Source organism: Sander lucioperca, chromosome 6 (genome assembly GCF_008315115.2).
Source record: "Sander lucioperca isolate FBNREF2018 chromosome 6, SLUC_FBN_1.2, whole genome shotgun sequence".
NCBI lineage: Eukaryota > Metazoa > Chordata > Actinopteri > Perciformes > Percidae > Sander > Sander lucioperca.
In genome coordinates, this window is record NC_050178.1 from 34,228,720 (window position 1) to 34,251,827 (window position 23,108).

Sequence of the window (23,108 nt, forward strand, 5' to 3'; positions counted from 1 at the left end):
GCCAGTTGTATCTTGATTACAATAGACGTGTGCAATTGACATATTTAACCCTGTGATTGTGTTTTTAGCACATTCAGCTGATTGCTTGACTACTGCTGGATGCACTTTATGACACTGCTGAATTGTTTAGACATTATTTATATGCTGCCAGTGTTCAAGAAAGTTTAATTTTACATTGTAGGGAGAACAGATTTCTACTTTGACCAAGTCAGCACTTCCCGTAGATTAAGAGGAGGCATATTTCACCATGCAAATTAGACTCACAGATCCTCTGAAACATAGAAGGGTTTAGAAAAATAAAGACATGACACATTGCTTCACGTCTGATTTAATTCTTTTTTTCTTAACAGGGAGTCTTTCATGTTTGCCCTCGGTTCAAAGAAGAAACAGACAAAGAGAGGGAGAGAGAAATATGGAGGGAGGCAATATTATAGTAATCTAAACCAGAGTGATGGGACCATGAATCAGAGTCGCAGAAAATAAGCTCTGTGGCGAAGCTGCCTTCACACCATTGCTTTCTCTTTCCTTTTTGTACCCCCCTCCCCCCTTTGCCCTCTCTCCACATAAGCATCACCTAACTGTATGCTGTCTCCATGGCGATTCTTATGGGTCTCTTTGGCAAGGTCACCTTCACCAGATAGAGAAAGTCACCCGAGGAATGAGAAAAGGAAAATAGGAAATCGAGAAGAATGTAACATCATAAGACAAAGATAAGGAGTGTGACTAATGAGCAGAAAATAAGAAGGGAAGTAAATGAAGGGTTTGGTTGTGGGGGAGAGAGATGTCAAGAGAGGTGGAAGAAGACTGTGAAAAACAACAGAAAAGAAGAGCAGGGAAGGGGGAGGGGGAGGGGTGCATAAACAAGCAGCTCAAAGCAAACCTCATGCTTGTGTCAGGGTTAATCTTGGAGAAACACGTTTAGTGATCGCTGTGTGGGAAAAGGTCCAGCTCAGGAGTCCACTCACTTCATCCACACACGCACTTCCTTGGATGAAGGTCCAGATCACCTGGAAGCAAATCACCAGATGCATGTGAAGAAGCCAGCTGGCAGATGGGATAACATGATTTTTACACACACACACACATACATCATTTCTCCTCATTTTCCACTCCATCTTGCCTCCATCTGCCAAAGCATAACTGTATCCTTGCTAAAGTTCACCCACTCTGACTCTACCTGACTGCGGACCAGGCCCTTACCCCCTGCAGAGTGTGCTGGAGGCGGCCTTCGCCTGGGGCCATCAATATTTCAGGCTCTCTCAGCGCTCTCGCTCATGGGGCATGAGCGACATTGGCGTTCAGAGCCCAGGGGAAGGTGCTAATGGAGAGACAAAAGGAGGGAGAAGGTTAAAAGATGGAGACTGATAGGTGAGACAGAGTGGATATGATATGGGAGAGTAAATGATGGTGTGAGGCATGGAGAGGTACATTGACTGGGGTGAATGGATATGAGGAGAAAATGACTGCATTATAAAAGAATGAATAGAGGGGGAAAAGGGAGAATGAAAGAAGCACCAGGATGGGTGATGGAAAAGTGGCTTGTTTGAAGGCAAAAATGGTGAAAACGTAATTATTCTGCTTTGTTTTTGGATGGATGGTTGCTGGACTTGTCAGGGTTGTTAATGTAGCCATATCAGTGTTGCATTATAAACTGGAGAGTAAATCTTGGAAGAGACAGAGCAAGAGAAAGAGAGAAATAATTGTCATTATGGTAACGATCTGTACATTTATGATTCTGAAAATCATTTGCTTCAAGGAGAACATTAAGCAGTTAATTGTCTATTGAAAATGAGGCAATAACATGTAGGGACAGATGATAATCCAGAAGGGAAAGTGGGCAAGAGACAGATTGGTGGACAAAAAAGTATTGATGGACGGATGAATTGAGAGAAGGTTCAGCAGACACAGATGCATATCCTGTCTGACTGCTGATGACAGAGAGCCTTCTGCCCTCTCTTCCTCCTTACCCTTTCATCCTTTTGTCTCAGTGTGAAAGAGCTGCACTAGTCAACTGTTGCTACGACTACAGCTGTTGCCACAATGGTGGTCATTAGGGGTCGTCACCATAGCAAGGAGGTTCCCGGGGGCCAATCAGAGGAGAGACACTGCACCCACAGTGATGGTCGATACATTGAGGTTGTTTATAGGCGTAATGTCAAAGAAATCATTGTAGTGGGTAATAGTTCACAAGCTAATAAGATGTTTATATTGATTAGAAATTAAATCTTCTACTGGCCAATGAGCCCATAAAAGTGGCTATAATGACAGAGATTGTAATTTCTTAAAGGTTTGCATCAGAGGTGGTTGGCCCTTAGCTAAACTGCAGCTGGAGAAGCTTATATTATCGAAATAATACATTTTAATTCTATGCACACATACAATTTAAAATATAGATTTAACTATATGAACCAGTGTTGAACTGCACTGGTTCATTATGTATATATGAAAATATATGATGCTATGGCAATACGTTTTAAAACCAGATTACAGCCATGCTTGCCATTAAATCCATCAAACACATCAAATAGTTGTGCAGATATTTTAATCAAAACCAAAGTGGTGGACCGACCCACTGACATTGCTATCCCTAAAGCCACCCTGCTAGTGTGGCTGAAAATACAAATCCATAGTATGATGTTGTATCCTTATCCTCAATACATTATATATTTAATGGCTTTAATCCTCTCCTTATGTCATTTGAAATTTGGTTTAGGGCCAGTTTTTAAGATGACTCAATATAACCTTTTGCATATTACTCTCTTTACAGCATGAACATTTCTCAGCAATGATGGACTAGTTAAAGAAGTTAAGTATGCCAGAGATAACTTATAGGGGACAAGAAGTGGAGCATGAAGTAGAGCAAGAAAGTAGCACTCACAGCGCAAAGCTAAACTAAAGTGAGTCTCCCCCTGGAGTCAGCTTCAGTTTCACTGTAACAATGACTAGTGAGATCTGACCACAATAGGGATGACTAAGGGCTCTTACAACAAAACGGATGAGGAACCACTGAGTGACCTATGACCTGTAGTTCATGTTCATGAGGAAATATGTTTTGCTGATGTGAAATTATAAAGTAGTCATCCAGTGGGAATATAGAGGATCCAGTATCCCTGCATCCCAAGGATTTTATCTGTGTGTGTGACGACGTGTGTGTGTGTGTGTGTGTGTGTGTGTGTGTGTGTGTGTGTGTGTGTGTGTGTGTGTGTGTGTGAACATGATTTAAAGTAGTGGAGTAGCTGTCACTACTTCTGTAAATAGAGAAGCTGATAAAATATCCATGAAGCGATATAAAATATCGACCTAAGTCCTTGGAACTGCCCTCTCAACCATCCTCTAATTTAATCACACACAAATCTGACACACAAAGAGTTCACCCTCGAGCTTCTCCCACAGTGCTTTCCAAAACACGTTGGAAGGTGACTCTACTCATGTATCACATCTGATGCCTGTGCGGTTTTATCGGAGGCTTCACTTAGCCATGACCACCATCCTGGCTCTCTGCGATTGGTTACCTTTGAGCACCCCTGCTAAGGTTATACTCCTAGTACTGACAGGAGAGTAGAGGGACAGTGGGTAAATCTGCCACATCCAAAGTGGATTATGGGGGTACTACTCCCTTGATGCACTGCCTAAGTCTGACTATGTTTATGAAGCGCCCTGCTGGGAAATAGAAAAGGATAATTACGTACAGATATTTGATACAGAATGTGTGCACATTTGTGTATGGCAGCACATACTCTTTAAGAGAGCAGGAGCGAGGGAGAAAGAGGATAATGATGTCATGTTTGTTTATCTGAAAATTCTCTTCTCATCGATCTCTCAGTGTAGTCACAGTTTGCTTTATGCCTTTTGTAAAATGAGTGGGGAAAAAGAAAATAGCAGGATTAAGGAGGGGACTGGCGTTTTTGTTGATTTACAAAGCGGCTTGGTCAGTCACATTAAAGCTGGCTTGCGAATGATCAATTGTGAGTGTTAGCAAAAAGATAGAAGAGAGAAAATCAGACATAAAAAGAGATGGTGCACAGGGTTTATGAGAAAGCAATTAGACAGAGTGGCAAAACACGGACGTCGTCAGGTTAACAGAAAGAGAAAGGAGAGATGAATGGGAGATGACAGAGACGAGCGGCTGATGAGCAGCAGTGAGGCCGTGGGGCCTGTAGTGAAACGGTTAGATCTGGCTCAGAGTGGTTGCCTCACACAGCAGAAAGTGTGTCACTGGAGAGCTAAGGTAATGCACCAGGCCAATGTTGCCTCAGTGAGCCCCTGCTGCATTCAGGCCTCCCGGTTAGCACTTACTGTTACTATTTACGCAAGCCATGCCCTGAGAAACCATAACAGCATGAGCCACAATTGAAAGGTTTAGCTTGTACATGTGCAAAACAGATCCAGAGTCAAACAAGGATCTACGCTCAGCACTAATAGCTGCTCAGTCAGTAGAATTTTTTTTTTTTTCTCCTCAGATGACTCTAAAAGCACCAGCGGTTGGCAAGGAACCAAAATTCAGAAAATAAATACCAAAGCTATGTGCACTCTCAAGGATCGATACAGTATTTGCAGAGATATTGACCTCAGTATATGCAGTGGTACAATTTATCATATTGCAACATATTGCTTCAGAGTTAAAGGTGCACATTTTGTTTAAATTCAGTTTTCCATTTATCTCAAATGTTATTAAGTTCAAACTTAGCCTAGTTATAACATATAGTAATGTAGCTTACTGAACTAACTGACAAAGCTTACCTAAGCTTGGTCAGTATATATCCTACCTGTTTAGAGTGAAAAGTAAAAGAGGTAATGGTATATACTGGCATAAAATGCTGTTAAGATAAAAGTCAGTTTTTAAATTACACTTCATCAAAATAACAAAATATATACTACCAGTCAAAAGTTTGGGGTCACTTAGAAATTTCCATTCCACTCCATTATAGTCTGAATACCAGCTGAGATCAGTTGCATTGTTGTTTTTTAATCAGGGCAGCAGTTTTCAGATTACATTACGGGCTTACATAATTGCAAAAGGGTTCTCCAATGTTTTCTCAGTTAGCCTTTTAAAATGATATTAGATTAGTAAACAGAATGTGCCTTTGGAACATTGGATGAATGGTTGCTTATAATGGGAAATGTAGATATTGTATTAAAGATCAGCCACTTCACAACAGTCGACAACCCTTTTGCAATTATGTAAGCACATAATGTAATCTGAAAACTGCTGCCCTGATTAAAAAAACAATGCAACTAATCTCAGCTGGTATTCTGACTATAATGGAGTGGAATGGAAATTTCTAAGTGACCCCAAACTTTTGACTGGTAGTGTACCTCAAATTACAAAATGGTATGTCAGTAATGTTTGACTGACCATCAAACAATAGCATTAGTGAGGTTAGCATAATCAATTATATCCCTCCCTGTTTAAATCAACTTACTACTAACTCTACATATACAAAGGATTAAATGTATGGGGTTAGGGTTAGGGTTTAATGTATAATTTGGCCTCCTACAGTGACTTCCTGTTTACATAGTTGATCACTTTTGTTTGGACTCTGTTCCAGATGTTTCCTGGCAACTGATTTACACATCACTACATCACTACACATCATCATAAAGACACAAGTCTTTACTAACTAATATATTCCTTAAGGGTGCAATCTAATTGAGTAAATTACTTGTCTTAAACTAGCTAGTACTGTAGTTGCAAACAACTTAGGAAGGACTTTATACACAAGGTCATTAATGGATTTACGAATAGTTAGGAGCAACCCAATCCTGCACTATTTAAAAAGCCTTGCTGTCCTGTTCTTCACTTTTATTTGTACCATTGCTACATTTAAGTGCATTACAGCTACTAGCTGTTACCACCCTTTGCAGTCAGTTGAGAGAGTTATGTTAATGTCATCCCCTTCTTTGTGTGCATATAGTGCTAGTAGAACGAGATACAAAGAATATGATGATCTGCTCAGTAAACGTTCCACAGCACCTCTAGTGGTCAAAAACATTACAGGGTACTTTTAATGCAATTCTTTTAATGGAGTGTGGTGCTGAGAAAATCTTTACCCCTGAAGATGTTCATCTTGGTCTTGTTTACGCTGTTTGTAATATCACTCTGGGAAAATAGGTCTCATTACTGCTCCAATCTCATGAATTCCACAGACTCATTTGATTATGGCTGCAGGCTGCCAAGTATGCTTCAGGCATCACTTTGTGTCCCAGCAGATAGGTTGTTTCATTTGATTCCTAGGAGCCCTTCTCATATAAAAGAGGGCATTGTAAGAGTATTGAGATCTGATGTACATGCAAAGGCATATAGTTATAATGTAGGTATGTGAACCCATTCACTTTTATGCATATAGTTAGTCTATATCCTTCATGTTCCATTTCTTGCTCCGGGATTGCTCCGGTGCTGCAGGAATTTCCGCCGAATGCATGTATTTTCCGTTTCCTTCCGCTTTCTTTGTATTAGAATTTTAAATTCGGTGGATTTATGAGGACTATTTTTGACTGTTCCTCAGATCTCTGCATGAAAAATTGAGACAGCTAGCTAGACTATCTGTCCAATCTGAGTTTACTCTCGCACAACTATTTTGCAGCGGCTTTGTGCGGAGTTTAGCACTGCCCATAACGATTCTGATTGGTTTAAAGAAATGCTATTAAATCAGAGCACGGAGTAGCCAGACTCTCCTTCAGCACGCTTTGGAGGAAGGTCTGGTAAAGCGAGACTAGCAAATAGTTAACTTACTGCAGCAGATACACGTGAAGCACACAGATGTGGCAAAGCCTAAATCATGCTAGGGGTGTACGAGGTGAGACATTTAGCCGGCATCGGAGCCAAAGGTACCTGGTTTTTCTGAATTACTTTAACCTTGTTAAACATAAGTAGTTAAAAAAAAAATCATAAAAGAAGGAATATTGTTTTGGTTTTTTTTAACTATTAGTTGAGTTTAACTTGATCCACTAAGTTGTATAAAGCTATGCTGCAGAATTTAAGTTTGGTAAAACCTGATTATATTGATGAAATTTGAATGCAAATTCTCACATCTGAACATCTAGATTAGTCCCCTTACATCTTAACCTAGTTCTGAAATACTTATCAAGCATCACTTTTTAGTCCTCTAATTTGTTTTCCATCGCTGCATTGTGGCTAGTATTTTGGCTACGTTGTGTCAAGTCGTCTAACACTGCGTTGTGATTGCATAGCCAGTCAACTTTAATATCTGGTTTTGAAAATCCGAGCAGTTTTCAGCAACTCTGAATCAGACTGTTCAACAAATGCATCCAGGTGTGATCAGAATAGAAAAGAGAATAGCTTATACATCAGAGGATGTCCTTTACAACTGAACCACAGCAGTCCTCCTCAGGAAATAATCAGTTTGATAATTCTGCTCGTGGCACACAGACATGTCACTAGAAATAGTCTACTTTTGCATCACACCAGGCTGCAATGGATGTAGCATATAATGTTTAATGACAGACTGCAACAGCATCCTATAATTAGGGTCGGATATGTGATGTCTGTGGTATGTTTGCCCCTAAAATGCTCTTATAAATCATAGTAATATGGTTGTCTCAGAAGAAAACACTTGCACATTGAACTTGTTGAAGCATTTTTTGTCTGAGGCATTAGCTTCTCTTAGCGAAGGTCTGTTTGTGCTGAACTCTCTGAATATTGCCTCTGGGTATGAAACATTAAAAAAGACAAAACAACAGCTTAGAGGGCTATCTGTTTTTACTGTACGTTGTAAAGCTGTGCCTTTATACTGTTAGTGAACAATATCCAAAAATCATATTATGTAAGTAGAAAAATTATGTTAGTGCTGATTCATGAAATGGGTTCCTGGAGTGTTACTGCCTCAGGAAGCATTTCGCTAATCTAATCTATGGTTTTTAATTAAAATGTTTTATCTCTTAAGATGTTCCAATTTGCCTATCTCCAAAAGCCAATTGATTTTCCAAATAAATGAAAAAGCTATCAAGACAAAATAAGCAGTTTTGAAGACAATGAAACACATGTTCATATTCACAAATCCAAACTTTGCTGGACAGTAAAAATCCACCAACACATCTTTTGCAGGCATTAACCTTTAAAGCAATTTAGTATGAACACATTTTCTGTGTTAGGTGAAAAACATTGAATGTTTATGTTTTTTAGGACTATTGAAGCTGATGAACCGTCTTTGTGTTACAGGATTTCTTCTTCTCTGAGCCTGCTCTTCTCTGACCTCAACAAGAGACTCTTCACCCTGTCCTACAAGGTACAATGCATTTGAACCTCTTCTTTCTCCAACCCTCCGGACTGTAATAGATATGCTGTCCTTATTCAATGCCTTTGTTAGGATCTTCCACCCAGTTGTGACTGGGACTCAAGAGCCAGTGCTAATGAGACAGTGACCTGCTTGATGTTGTTGCTGGATATATTAAAACAGCTGAACCGCCAGGAGAATTAGCTAATAGGCTACAGCCTTGACCTTGTCTAGATTGAACTACGATGGCTCCTCAAGGCATTTTGACTGTCAAACTGAAAAAAGTAGGAAGCTGTAGGAGGCAGAACTTGTCCTTTGTACAGACAAATACAACTCTGAGGGCTGTTGTTTGCTCGGGCCAAAAACTGAACCGAATAGAAATGTCAGTGCATCTGATGTTAGATAGTTTGAATGTAACATGAGTACAGTAAGTGTACCAGTGTTGTGTTGTTGTATGGATGAAAGGGCATGTTTTGTCATGCAGACGCATGCACAACGTTGCCTGCAAAGCAATGAGCTCTGATGGAACATAGCTGCGATGCTCAGCATCATTAGTGTCCTCTGTGGGCTCCCCTGAGGTACAGTACAACTCTGGACTCTTGATTTCACACTGAATTAATTTCATACTGATGAAATTTCTTTTGTATATATACAGTACAGTCATAGAATGCTTTCTCATCTTTCTTTTTACAGAGACTATGAGGGTTGCTGCACTTTACAGGAAAAATAAGTTGTATGAGGCAACAGTTAAATTAAATATAAGTTTATTTTTTTTGGAAAGTGTGTGAATAAGAGAGTCTTGGGAGGAGCTTGTACCTAAATTTCAAGTGACATTGATAGCACCTCCTTGATTTTTGTACTCAAAGAAACAAATCAATATCCTTTCTGCAGCTGTTGCATTAGGGATTTTTTGCTCCACTGAGCTGCCTGATGTTTGTACAAAACAGCGACCTATTCATCAGGGCATACTGGAATCTTCAAAGGGTGAAAAGTTTAAAAGTTTAACTGGGATACAAAAAGAAAAACACCTTTAAATATTTTTTTTAACAAAAGTTGCTCTCTGCAAATAATTGATTAGATAAATATTACCTCAAATAAAACTACATTGTGGGGAGGAATCGCAAATGGACAAGCATCTGAGAGCCTATATCCATTTACTTTCTGGGTAGCAATGGTTATTAAATGCCAACCAATAAAACCATCGTAGATTGTTTGCAATAACTTTTAAATGATCCCTTCACACATTTTAAAATTAATAAAAAGCAGTTGTCTCTTCATAATGGACAAAAAATGATTATTAGAAAAGTAAAAACCAAGAAATGTGTTATATTTGACCTCAGTAAAATCTGCCTCTACTTAGTTTATAAATGCTTTTTGTCGCAGTAATTTACATAACACAGCCTTTTTTCATTTACATATTAGGACACTTAAGTGCCTCCCAGCGCACCCTTTAGTACTCTCATAGGATTTGAACCGGCACTTCACATTGTTGATCACCCAGATGTTCCAGACAGTACTATTAACTGCTGTTATTATTGCTTGTATGTAAATGCATTTTTAATATAAACAAATGGCCATAACAAGCACCCTCATACATCATATTCCATTTAGTTTGAATTAGATATTAAAAACCATGTGTATTTTCTAAGTTTAGATGGCGATAGGGAACAATGGGCTTGAGTTGCATTGACATTTCAATTCAGTGTTTAATGAGAAGTGAAGCAGTGCATATGCATAAAAAATATCATTTGAAATTCAAGAGATTATTGTGATAAATACATGCACGCTAATTATGCAGTTTTTGTCTGTCTTGGGTAAAGTGTATGTATTTATCTTGCGTCATTTATGTAAAGCATTTCATTATGTAAGAAAGGGCAGAGCCAAAGGAGTGTTTGTAATTATGCAGCAGAAGCTACTATATATAAGCACATCAAATATTTGTGCTTTTAAACCAAGGTGAGTTTACAGTCCGCATGCATATTTAGCCTTATTTTCTTTTCTTCAGAGATATACCTTCACATAGTACGGAGCATCATGTTTCTGACAATATGGCATTATAGAACATTTGGATGATTTCTTCACAGCTTGAAAAGTATTGATTACTAAATGTAAAGGCGCTGATACACCAACCCAATTATCGGCCGTCGGACAGTCTGGCGAGGTCGTGGACTCGAGTCTGTTTGGTGTGTTTCATGCCATCGTCAGTCGGAGGAGCTGTCGGCTTTAATTTGGGCCGATTTGACTTGTTGAATTGGCCAGTGGGCAGTCGGACTCAATGACCAATCTGATTGGTGGAGTGCTAGCCCTTGACTAGCGAATCAGTGCACTTATGTTAAAACACTTACCGGAAATGACGAGCGGGATGAGCATGACGAAAGCCTCTCAAAATCTGATGAAAATCTTTCAAACTGACCTTTGTCGATCAAAAAAGCAGACAGATTCAGCAACTGTATGGCCTATTTCTCGCTTAAAATGTTTTCAGAAACACGTTTCGGTGAACTATTTTTGTAAAATACGAGATCGTATTCTAAACGAGCCGCCATTATGGTCAGCTTAGAAATTCGGGAGAAGCCAGACCCACGTGACGCAGTCGTCATTTCCGGTTTTCATTTTTTGGGCGACAATACAGATTAGCGCCGCTTGCTGTTGCACACGGAGAATGTACGCTCATGTTGGCGTCGCTTTGGTGTGTTCCGAGGCACTTTTTTGACCTCTGGGAGCCGACTGATTAGTCCGACTGCCTTTTCTGCCAACGGTCAGCCGTCGGGTTGGTGTGTCAGAGCCTTTAGAGAGACATGCTGTCCCCAAAGCTCTGATCCCATTGCCTTTGTTTATCCCACAATCAATTTGCTCTTATTTTCTCTCCTGAGAGCCACAGACACTCATTTTTGCTTTCATATTATCAAGGATAACAAGAATGTGTCCTACTTCATCTTCAGCACACAACAAAAACAATGAATTTAGATTGTTGATCATTCCAGTGAATTGTTGTGTTACTTTACTGATAAAGTAAGGCCATCACTGTATCCTGATATTCCAAATTTCCCTCAAGATTGTGTCTTTAAATTGCTTGTTTTGTCTCACCCAAGTCCAAAAACCTAAAAATATTGAAAGATATAAAAATGCAAAAGTGTTTTTGCTTGACGAATAACGATTATATGATTAATCGATTATTAAAATGATTGTTGATGAATGATAAATCTTCTAACATTCCAGCACTATTACATCTTTACATAATTTACATAAGCCTCTAGGAACTGCTTATAGTACTGTACAGGGACAAATAGTATTATGTAGCATTTTGTACACTGACCTGTTGAAAGAAATCATGCACATACTGATAACATTGATTGCCTGGCCATACTGTACAGGGTCCAACACTAAATGTTCTTTACCCTCTGCTATATGGCAAGGGATTTCTCCTCTTGTTCTAAACCTCAGTTGATTACACTGTAGTTTGTGACTGAGAAATCCTGCATCTCACAGCTGTGTATCGCAGGCCAGGACGGAGGCTACAGTTTTACAGAGGACTTTTTCTCTCATGAGAACACTTTGTTCCATTAATTTGCATACAGGCATTGGATTGACTTTAATGAAGTTGCGGCGTAACTCCTCATGCAAGGAGCTTTTTTTTTTCATTAGATACTGAAAGGCTATTGTATGGGTCGTTCTCTTGCTTCATTTGTGGGACTTCCACTGGGGATAGTACACATATAATAAATAACTGATCAGTTTTAATGTAACGTTGGTGATTGCTGACCCTCACCTCTGAAGGACACTGATACTTTTTGCTTTGGGTGATCTGACTCAATTCCAGACTGAATGTAGGAGTTAGGATATAGTGTAGCCTACATGCTGCATTTGCAGTGCTGTGTTACCACATTAACATATTACAGTATATAGGCTTATTCCTACTCACATTCCTCAATCTGTGTGTGTGTGTGTGTGTGTGTGTGTGTGTGTGTGTGTGTGTGTGTGTGTGTGTGTGTGTGTGTGTGTGTGTGTGTGTGTGTGTGTGTGTGTGTACTGTGTCCAGTTTGTGTAGGCATTGCATTAACATGGTTAAATCCTCTGCATGGCTTATTGGATCCAAATCCCTCCCAAAGCTTTTAAAGCTCCTGCCTTTTCATTTATGTCTTTTTCTGTCTATAGTACCTATCGTTCCATCTGACAGTGAAGGAACCTGTAGTTCTACCTTCTACTGTATGTATTTTCCATTTCAGCTTTTGTTGTAAAAACATCTCCACCCTTCATACTTAAACTGATGCTTGTTATATTGGGTCATTTTGTTGTTTTTCATTTTGGTATTCAATTCAAGACATGGGATGCAAATTGATTTAATGTGGAATGCTAAAGAATATTCCACAGACATTTCAACTACAGTTACCTCAAGTAACAATGGCTTGCTTGACTTCAAGGTTCAATGCTCTTTATTTGTCATGTGCACAACAATAACAAGTAGTCTTTGGCAATGAACATCTTAGGCCTCAGGCCCCTTCAACACTGCTCATTAAATAACTAAAACGAAAATGCAACTAAAAACAAAATCTGAACCTAAGACAAAGAAAATAGTGCAAGTTAAGACATAGGGTTAAAATATACACAACATATAAATCAAGTAATATTATTTGTGTAGACAGTATTCCAAATAAGCAAACCTTAATGTAAACAGAATGAAAAAAAGGAATTAAGTAATGTATGCATCCTGACTGCACTTTTATTTTTGTCTGACAGGTGACACCTATCATTCTATCATTTAGACCTGTCAGACATGTCTAAATGATCTCTTTATAAAGCCCATTACAACCATTACTGACCTTTTCTCACTAGCAGAAATGATAATTGTTCCCCACAGCTGTAGCTGGGTTAGCTCAGTGGGCAGGCACACAAATACTGAGAGGTTTATGCCGCGACGCAGAGGTCCAGGGTTCGAATCTGACCTGTGACGATATTCTGCATGTCTTCCCCCCCTCTCTCTCACCTAGCTGTCCTATCAAATAAAGGTGGAAAAGCCCAAAAAATCATCTTAAAAAAAATCATTACCTTTAACTCCTCTTTACTCATCATCTAGTTTAAGTATGGTCTGATATGTATTTACAACTTCAAAACCAATGGGAAGTCTGTACTGATGGTGAAAACTATACCGTCTCAAAGCAGTGTTTTGTACCTTTTCTGGCTTTGAGTTGTAATGATCCCAGCATGTAGAGAGACGTCAAGCTTTCATTTCAGTTCAAGAATGACATTTGTTTTCTATTTGAAGGCAGCTCCAAATTAATTATACGTAATATGTGTAATCAATTTGAAGATGATAGTGTAGCCTATATTTCAAACATGTTCATGTATTTTTTGTTAGGAATATCAATTTACTGTATATGTTTTATATGTGCACCCTCTACTTCACAAAGCAATCATGAATGGTTCATAAACTAAACTAAAGCCGCAGTTGTACATTCTGTTGATTAATAGCATTATAGTTAGATTTCTAGCTGGACTGGTCAATGACAAAAATGAAGTGGTGTGTCCTGGTGGCCTGACCATGTAATCTTAACGTCCCCAGTTCGAGTCCATCCAGGGTGTTTTAATGTCATCCCTCCTCTCTGTCTCTCACCTCATTTCCTGTATGCCATATGATCAAACATACACTATCATGATATATATACTTACGTACAGTAGCTAATACCTTTTACCCATTGAATAAGCGTTATCACTTCCATAGATATGAGGCGGCATGGCTCTACCTTATATTTGGCTCAGTAGGCTGTTATAATCTATTGGTTAGCTGTGTAAATATCTAATGTAGCAAAAGAAAATATAAATAAATTATGCCAATATAACTTTTCATCCATTCCCACGACATTTACTACGCTCAGAAACGAGGCCATGCACACTTATATTGTATAACATTTCATACCGTTGGTGCAGCTTGTAATGCGCTACCTTTAGTTATAGAGTATCTTTGCCTAAACCTAACCAAGTAACGTTATCTTTGTTTGAATTCACAACGGGACTCCCAGAGCGTTAAATCACCACGCCAAGGGGTCCAGACGTGAACAATGACCATTACCATGTGAAAAGATGATAACGGCCCTATAAACCTACTAATAGGTGTAGCGAGCCCCTTCTAATCCATACCTATGAGGCTGATAACCACTGATAAAGCCTCTTCAATTGAGTGATAACACATAAGAACAGCCCTATGCTAAAAAAAAGTCCAACATTTAAAAGCATCTCGCTATCTAACTTGATTTAGGACAGCTGCAGAAATTACTGTTTGGAGACTGTCCCTGATTACCCCGTCTTTCACCAGGCACAGTATGTCAGTGTAAGGAATTGTTAAATCATAAATCCTCCTACATCTCACACACACACACACACACATCTATCCATGGCTTTGTCTAAGAAGAAATTGGAACAAAATAGAAATACATTTAACAATGAAAATGACTTTTTTCTGCTCATCTACAGTATGTTAGCCGAAATTAGATTCTCTTTTGTTCCTCTCTCCTTCTCATTATTAGAAATGTCTGACTTGGTTGAAAGTGTTTCTCAGACAAAATGAATATCAGGGTTAATGTGCCTATTATTAACATGTGAGTTTCTATTTTAATAACCTCACGTCAAATTGCTGGTCTTCAATATCCAGTAGCACATGATGTAACCTAATAATTGTGACGGAGACAGATGCTTTAATTTCTCACATGTGATCTCATTTCAGATGATATTTGAATAGAGAAAGTATATTTTAACATTTACTGTAGCAGAAAGGTAATTAAGAAAAGGCCAAGACCTATTACTGTATATGGCAACTGTATTGTATATCACCAGACTTTATTAATGTAAAAATAATTACAGAGAATGTTGTCAGGTATATTAGTGTGCGATTCCATGGAATCATCAAAACCTGCAAATTACATAAAACCCTGGTATTCTTACCACCTACTTTTATGTGAAAATAATTTCAATGGCCCTGATGAAGTTCCTATGTGAAGGTCATTTATTTCACTCAAGTAATTTATTCATAATCTCTGCCTTATCTGCCACAGTCAGTGACTTTTATGGATATTCTCACAATATGGCTGCTCTACCTGTTATTTTTAGCACTACTGAGCAGTGCAGTCAAGGAAGACAGAAGTTATATTTCACATTGAAATTCAAGCTCAGAGCGTTACGTGTACGTCATCTCATGTCATGTCACACCAACCAGTAAACTACCTTCTTATACTGTATGCATTTACCTGAAATATGACCTCAGCACTGTACTGAACATTACACAATGAAGGTTTTGGATAACCACAGTCCTTTCTGTGTTTTTTTTTTCACATACATGTGCTGCTGCTGTTGGTACCTGACTTACCTAACCCACATGTAATTTATAATTCAACAGGGAGCTGAGTTTTTGCTGCACGTAATGACAGCAAGTTGTAGAGGAAAGCACTACAATTTAACATTTAAGAGCCAGTGACAGCAGAAGTCACATTCTGTCAATTTCACCGACTGCCTCCCCTCTGTGAATTTCTCTTCACGACCTTTCACTCCTGCAAATACTACTCCCTATCTCCAACCCCCCCCCCTTAATTAGTCAGTGGGATAAATTCTTGCCCCTCTCTTCTTTCTCTTCTATATTTACTGACTGCTCTGAATTTTTCCCTCCAATCTGCAAGGCCATCTGGTCCTCTGTCCTCAGCCTTGTGTCTGTCCGCAGTATCTTTTGCTCTCTGAATCCATTTTGACAAGATTAATAGAGTGAACCTCAGACAGATATAAGCTGCTCATTTTGATAGGGATCGTTGGGAGGAGATAAGTTCATGAGCAGATGAGCGGGCTTTTTTCTCTCAACAATGACAGCTCACCTGCATGGCCAATTGAAATGTTCAGGGTAAAACAAAAAAAAAGTAAAAGATTATTCTGAGAGATAAAGGTCTAATCACTCTGATGTGACGTTAGGTTCTCAGGCCGATATTATGCAAAAATGTGACCCTCTTTCATCTTCCAGTATCAGACACGGCCACAGACACACTAAAATCACCCAGCTGGCAGTATAAACGTCCCTGCCCTGAACTGTAGTCAGATTAACGTGCTGCCAGGTGAAATCCCACTGAAAAAGATGATTGGTTTGAGATCAGCTGTGGTTTGTGGCGCATACAGTGTAGAACTTGTGGACAGTTACAGCTCATTTTTTGTTTGAACTAATACAGTTTGAGTCTACAACATCCTAGATCTCTATATCATGGCATTTTTTCCTACAGTGAGGGTGACAGTGATATAATATCCTGCTATGATAAATTCAGGGGGAGAAATGGCACAATAGCACCCCAAAACTACAGGCCTCCAGCCTTTTATAATAGTTTATGATGTTCACTCGACTTTGTATCTGTGTAACTGTAGTGCCCTGGTTTGGCTGCCATGTTTGGAAATGAATGGAACAAGCATCCCTAAATACATTAGGGAGTACTTTGTTGGTAGAACAAAACAATCCCAAACTGTGATGGTTCAATTTAGCTTTATCTGAAATATTTGACAGCAACATTTCTTATCACACACTGCCAGTTACAAAGCTTTATGTAACACAATATTAAGTAAGCATCACTCAGTATGGCCGAATGATGGCCTGGCTTACCTATTTTTTTTTTATTCTTTAATTTTTGTCACTAAAAATATGCATTGATATTAGACACACTGAGTCGTGATAAAGACCTGCATCTACATCATTTTACCTTTTTAAATTGTTCTCATTTAAGCAAACAAACTGCCTCTCAGTTTGAATATACTGCTGCAAACATGTCTTGCAGTGACTGTGTATTTTGATAGTCTACAATTTCACAAATTGATTGATTGATTGATTGATTGATTGATTGATTGATTTTATTCAACTATAAAAAAAATACAGGATATCAGTTCAGGCCTACATGCTGGGGGTTCCAGCCAAGTTATGGTACAACTGCCCTACTGTAGTTGTGAGCCTATGTTGTATGTCATTCTCTCTCTGCCCTCCTATTTTCCATGATAAAGCATGAAATGCTCACCAAAAGTTGTTTTACATCACACTCACACACATCCTCTCTTCTGGGAACATCAATTCAAACCTGGCGAAAGGACTTCTCATTAATGACATAACACACACCCTTTGGCCAAGCCCAGCACCCAGGTAAGCTACACACAGTAGCAATGTGATGAATCATGCATGATGTTTACATTTAACAGTCTTTGTGTGTGTGTGTGTGTGTGTGTGTGTGTGTGTGTGTGTGTGTGTGTGTGTGTGTGTGTATGTGTTTACTTGTCCAATTATAGTTTCTACCCCTCCAGACACATCCTTTTCTTTAATTTTCTCCCACACATCTCTTAACCGCTTCTCACCCTCCACGTATTTTTCTTTTTTTCAGCAAACAAATTTACCTTGCGTGCTAATTAACAAGGTTGGCCTCAATTAAAGCAGTAATTGGACCATATGGAAAAACCAAATTGAGATACATCATAGACACAGTTTCTTTGTTATCCTCCTGTGAAGACCTATTACTATTACTGAGGGAAGCTTTGTTTTGGTAATTTATACAGGATTTATTTATTGTCGTAATATTTGTTTGGTGAAGAAAAAAGTATCCTTGCTTGTACAAAGGAACCCTTTACTATAAAATATACATTAGAGTATGATAGAGAAATGTGGCCCTTAATAGACTTGCAGCCCATTATTTTGAGCAAGCGCCATACTATCTGTCAACTAAATGGAACAATTATGGTGCCTTAATAATGGTTGGAAATGCCACAGTTTTTTTTTTTATTTATGGAGAAATTGCCCCCATTTCAAATATCACTTAACTAACTTATGTTTATATCCTTTATTATAATTTGTATTCATAATTCCATTGCTGAAGGACACTAAACTGTCCTGTGAGTTGTTAAAAACCCTCTCACAATAAACTTTGTTCTCATCATTGGTTTCCCAGTAACCCAGTATATGGTTAAATTTAATTCAATTTTATTTATTGTGATAGAAAGAAGATATCTCATGACACTTTACAGATAGAGTAGGTCTGACCACACTATCATTTACAGAGACCCAACAATTTTCTCCAAGAGCAAGCATTTGGTGCGACAGTGGAGAGGAAAAACTTCCTTTTAACAGGCAGAAACCTCAGGCAGACCCTGGCTCTTGGTGGGCGGCCTTCTGCCTCGACTGGTTGGGGAGAGACAGTTATATAGAAATATGACTTATAATAATTTTAGCAGTTGGTATAATGGACTGACATGATGAACAGTGGTAATTATAGTAACAGTGAAAATAATAGAACTATGACTAGTAATAGTAGCAGTGCAGGGCATAGCAGGGCATCAAGCAGGACCACGCAGCAGCTGCAACCACGATCTAGGTGCCACGGAAATCTGCGAGGCGAGAAAGCACAAGGACTCTGGGGAAGAAGCTAAGCATGCATTAATGGTTAATGTGCAATATCCCATGAATAGATGCAAGTGTAATGATTTTTCTCTGTAAGCATGTAAGTCCATAAACACAAGTATTGTTAGGCTGGTAGAAGCCAAGAATAATAAAAAAGACTTTGGCCTGAAGGCTATGGAGGCTTTTCCTTGGTACTTTGTCTTGGAGTTCTAGTTGCCTACCATGCATGACATACAGTGATGCCACTTCCCTAAAAACTGCAAAATTACTGTACACAAGGATGACAAAAAAGAAATTAATCAATATGACTTTTGACAACCGATATGGATCTATGAATATCAATAATTGTGCTGTGGTACTGTATTACTAAAACCTCAGCATTGTCTTAACAACTCTGCTCTAGAACAGTGCTCTGAAAAACTGTAACAGCAGTCTGCTCATCTCCGACCCTGGGGAGGCAGGTTTTTACAGGTTTTTCTTCTTTTTAACGAGGTGACAGGGACTGCGCACGTAATGAGCTTTGTTCTGTGTCAGTAATTGAGAGGTGAAGAATATAGTACACTATATGCTCTTGTCCTGAAGAATATAATATAGGGACTTAGCAGTGATTAGCACTGTAAAGTGGCAAGCTCCAGATGTTAGCAGGTGGAGTGCTCATTAGGAGAAAATGAGATTAAGATATGGTAGTTAAAAGTCAGACAGAGAGGCAGTAGCCTGAAGGTTAGAGAAAGTAGGTTTTTACTGTAAATCGACAGGTTTTCTATTTATATTCACAGACACACTCTCTGAACTACCAGATGCCATAGTGGAGCAGAAGTGGGCACATTGGGCAGCTCCAGGCATTAGTTAGCGTTATATGTTATTTATAGGGTTTTTATTATTTGTGTCAATCAGTGTCCCTTCATCCATTTTTAAAGTGATTGACATCTTTGTGGTATTTTAGTCTTACAACTGCGGGAGGGAACTGATGTTATAGTTTCTACTACTCACAGAAAAAAAAACTTGATCCTAGAAACATCTTGCTGTGAGGTGCTACTCAAAATTAATAACCAAATAACTGACGGATGCCTTTGTTGAAAGCCTGCTCCCAAATATAAGGTAAATACTTTGTTAATGCTCTAAATTCTCACAGAGTGGTTAATGCATGCTACCACTAAGTTGCAGTAAGTAAACCTTCATGCTAAAATTGTACCTTAACTTCAGGAACTGGAACTCGCCTGTAAACTCATTAAAGCCAAAGCTCAGAGATTATTTTGGAGGGTTTGAAATATGTGTCTCCAACAGCATGATAGTATTTTCCCCATGCATTTTGCATTCCCGCCTGTGTCAGATAATACATGGCTATGACAAAATGCTCCAGTCATTCTTCCTCTGAGGATGAAGAAGCATCTGGTCAGAGAATATCACTAACTGCACAAAGCAATCTTTTTAAGACGCCATGCACAATTAATCCTCCAGAAGGAGTAAAGGATTTAGATTAAGCCCCTGCAACTGCCTTGAAATGCTAACTTTAGCATTATCAACATGTCACTTTTTTTAAATGGAGGAGGACTGATTTTTACCATAAATTCATCAAACAGTGTGCTAATGGATTACTTTGCACCAGATTGAACTACACTAACACTGAATACACAGAGGTAGAACTCCTCTGCAATTATAACCAGCAAGCACATTTTGCCAAGAGGTTGACAGTGTATTTCTGTGTGTGCTCTGAGGCTGTGGTTCGCAAAAAGGCTAACGCGCTGAAATGGTAAATAGACCCTTGGGTGGAGGGGGGGGGGGGTCTGGGAGAAGATTAGATTAAGGCCATGTCAACTGCCCACAATCTACTTTGGTATCATCCACACGTCACTATACAGGTCAAGCCATGCGCAAAGCTTTATTAAAACACTCCTGTCCAGATCATCCTACTAAGAGCTCCTCTCTGGCTCTGTCACACAGACACACACATCTAATCATGTTGCCAGCAGTACCAAACTAAGGTCAATGGGTCACTTTCCATTTTTACAGTCTCAATCACTCACCTGTTTCTCTTTCATCTCTACTCTTTTGAGCCTACTTATACTGTACCTCATCATCCCCCGGTCTCTCTGTCTTTCTTATTCTGTTGTCCTACCCTGTGTAACGCTTTCCTCTGTCTGTGATTAACCTAAGTTGTAGCATCACGTCCCACCCTGTCAGTAAGATACAGTTGTCATTGTGGACCCATTAACATGGCGGTCTCGAGCCTTTCCAGAAGCGTGACTGTGTCTGGCTTAGGACTTTAAACCTCCTGCTGTCTGCTCCAAATCTGGGATAGATAGTTGGATGGATGGAAATTATAATGACGATTATAATGACGTGATGAATGATGGGGGAGTGGTAGTGGTTATGTTAATGTGTGTGGGTCATTTTTTTTTTTTCTCGCAGCCACAGTTGACCATGACCTCCAGTTGTCTGTTGCAAGGGAGTGGAGGAGCACATCTGGTGTTTGGATGATGTGTGTGTGTGTGTGTGTGTGTGTGTGTGTGTGTGTGTGTGAGAGTTGAGCATCTGGCCAGGCAAAAAAGAAAACAGGACTGGAGCCTGGAGCGTGCAGTGGGAGGGGGTTGTCGTACACTTCTGTGAAAATGCCCACATCTGTTTCTCTTCCTCCCATACACAGGAAAGTAAATAACAACACAAGTGCAAACAGCAAAAATTTGAGTAACAGATACTTCAGTACACGTGTCATAAAGCCCTGCTTTTTTACATAAACATATCTACTGTGGGTTGGCATGCACTTACACAGTAGTTATAGCTTATGACATACATATCTTATGTTGGTGAATGCACCACATAGGCCTCAGGCAGGTGTCCAACCCGGAGGAAAAGAACAGCAAAAATAGCATCCCCACACAAACAGACACATACTTGCACTCAGACAAAATACTGCATCTCTTGCTTAGCCTCTCACGAATCAATGTTCTTTCTCTTATTCTCAATGTTGAGTGGTTGGTAAAGCATGGTTGAAAATAGCGTGTGCAGTCGTGAAGATTTCTTTCACACCCCTCTGCCCTGCACAGGCCTCAATTTACGTCCGCAATTACTGTATATTACAGCTGCGAGACCAGAGATCTGCTCCCTATGTTTCTTCAGCGACAAGCAGTTTGAAGACTTCGAAGAACAGCAGTGTCCGCCTGTGTACCGACTGTCGGACCGGCTACATCCTGCCGCCAGATCTCCACCTGAGCTACGAGGCGTGCCTTGGCCCCCTTCGCCGGGCTGGCACCCCGCCGGCCACCAGCAGTTCTGCGCCCGCTTACTGACAGAGGAACTGATGCGGCAGATGATGGCAGCTAGGTGGACAGTTGGGTAAGGTAAGGATACCACCAGCAGTGACACCCGGAAGGGGTTGTCTGTGGTGGGCAAGTGTCCGCTGACCTGGATCCCCCCTGAGATGGTTCTCTAGCCCGGCACCGGCTCTCCCTTCTCCCCGTTGGGAGAACTGGAGCTCGAAACAGAAGAGGATTACGGAGCCCCGCCACTGCGGCTGTTGTTTGGACTGCACCTTGGAAAGCCACGAGCTGTAGGTAGTGGAGGGGATGCAGAAACACACCTCCTGGAGAGCTGCGCCAACAGCGGCACCAAGATGTCAGCTCGAGGAGACGGCACCCCGCAGGCTGCGGCTGCACCTCCCCAAGCCCTAGCTCCACCTCCACTGTACCACCCTCCTCCCCCGCGGCGGTATCGCCCGCCAAACATCAAACCGACGCGGCCATAAGGCCCTGGGGGCCGCACCCATCTGGTCCAATCCACCCCTGAGCCGACTCGCAAACAGCGGCGTCAGTGGCAGTGACAGTGACGGGGCGCCGTGAACGCATGTCTCACTCCAGCTGAGAGTTGGAAACATAACAGAGCTTTTAAGGGCCACACAGTTTCTCCTAAAGAGCAGTTCCCCTCACACACACAGACAGGCTCGCCGCCACGTTCACATGCAGTAACGCAGGCAAAGCCCAGCCACACTGTGTCAGAATTAACAGGAGCAAACACCCATTCAAAGTGCATGTTGATAGCCTACTCAGTTATTCTCCACCTCCCAGCTGATTATGCGGATTGGTAAGAGTCCTGAGTCCCCCCCCCCCCCCTTAGCAGGCCTTATTTTCGGTACTCTGACTCGACTCCTCCTGGCTCGCATTCCGGAAGTGAGCCTGGTGGCCATTCTCGTGGCACTAGAACACACGAGCGCACCGTGGTTCCCGACTCGGGGGGACGTCATCATTATGACAGATGACCATCTCCCAACCCACAGTGATAAGCCAACGGCTGTTGCCCTGGACGCTGAACGGGAGCGCTTGGAGAGGTTAGGGTGTCTCGTTGCGCTACTTAGGCAACAACTTCCACCCTGTGGTTAAATCAGGTATGTTGATCTGTAACAGCAGAGCCCACTGTGTGAGCCACTATGCTGTATGTGAATACACGGATCTTAAGTCACAGAATGACTAGCGGCCTTATTCATTCATCGT

General features: G+C 40.4%; 1 protein-coding gene across 6 annotated transcripts in view; it reads left to right on the forward strand.

Annotated features, from left to right (window-relative positions):
• The window catches only part of dlgap4b (discs, large (Drosophila) homolog-associated protein 4b), a 111,518-nt gene that overhangs the window by 25,844 nt on the left and 62,566 nt on the right, over positions 1-23,108 (forward strand). For 5 of the 6 annotated variants that reach the window (XM_036002166.1, XM_036002163.1, XM_031276574.2 and 2 more), the window contains exon 2: positions 8,180-8,246. The gene's annotated coding sequence lies outside the window, so the exon portion shown is untranslated. Of the gene's footprint in view, positions 1-8,179; positions 8,247-12,386; positions 12,438-23,108 lie in introns of all 6 variants that reach the window. The other variant, XM_036002164.1, reaches the window with a different exon arrangement.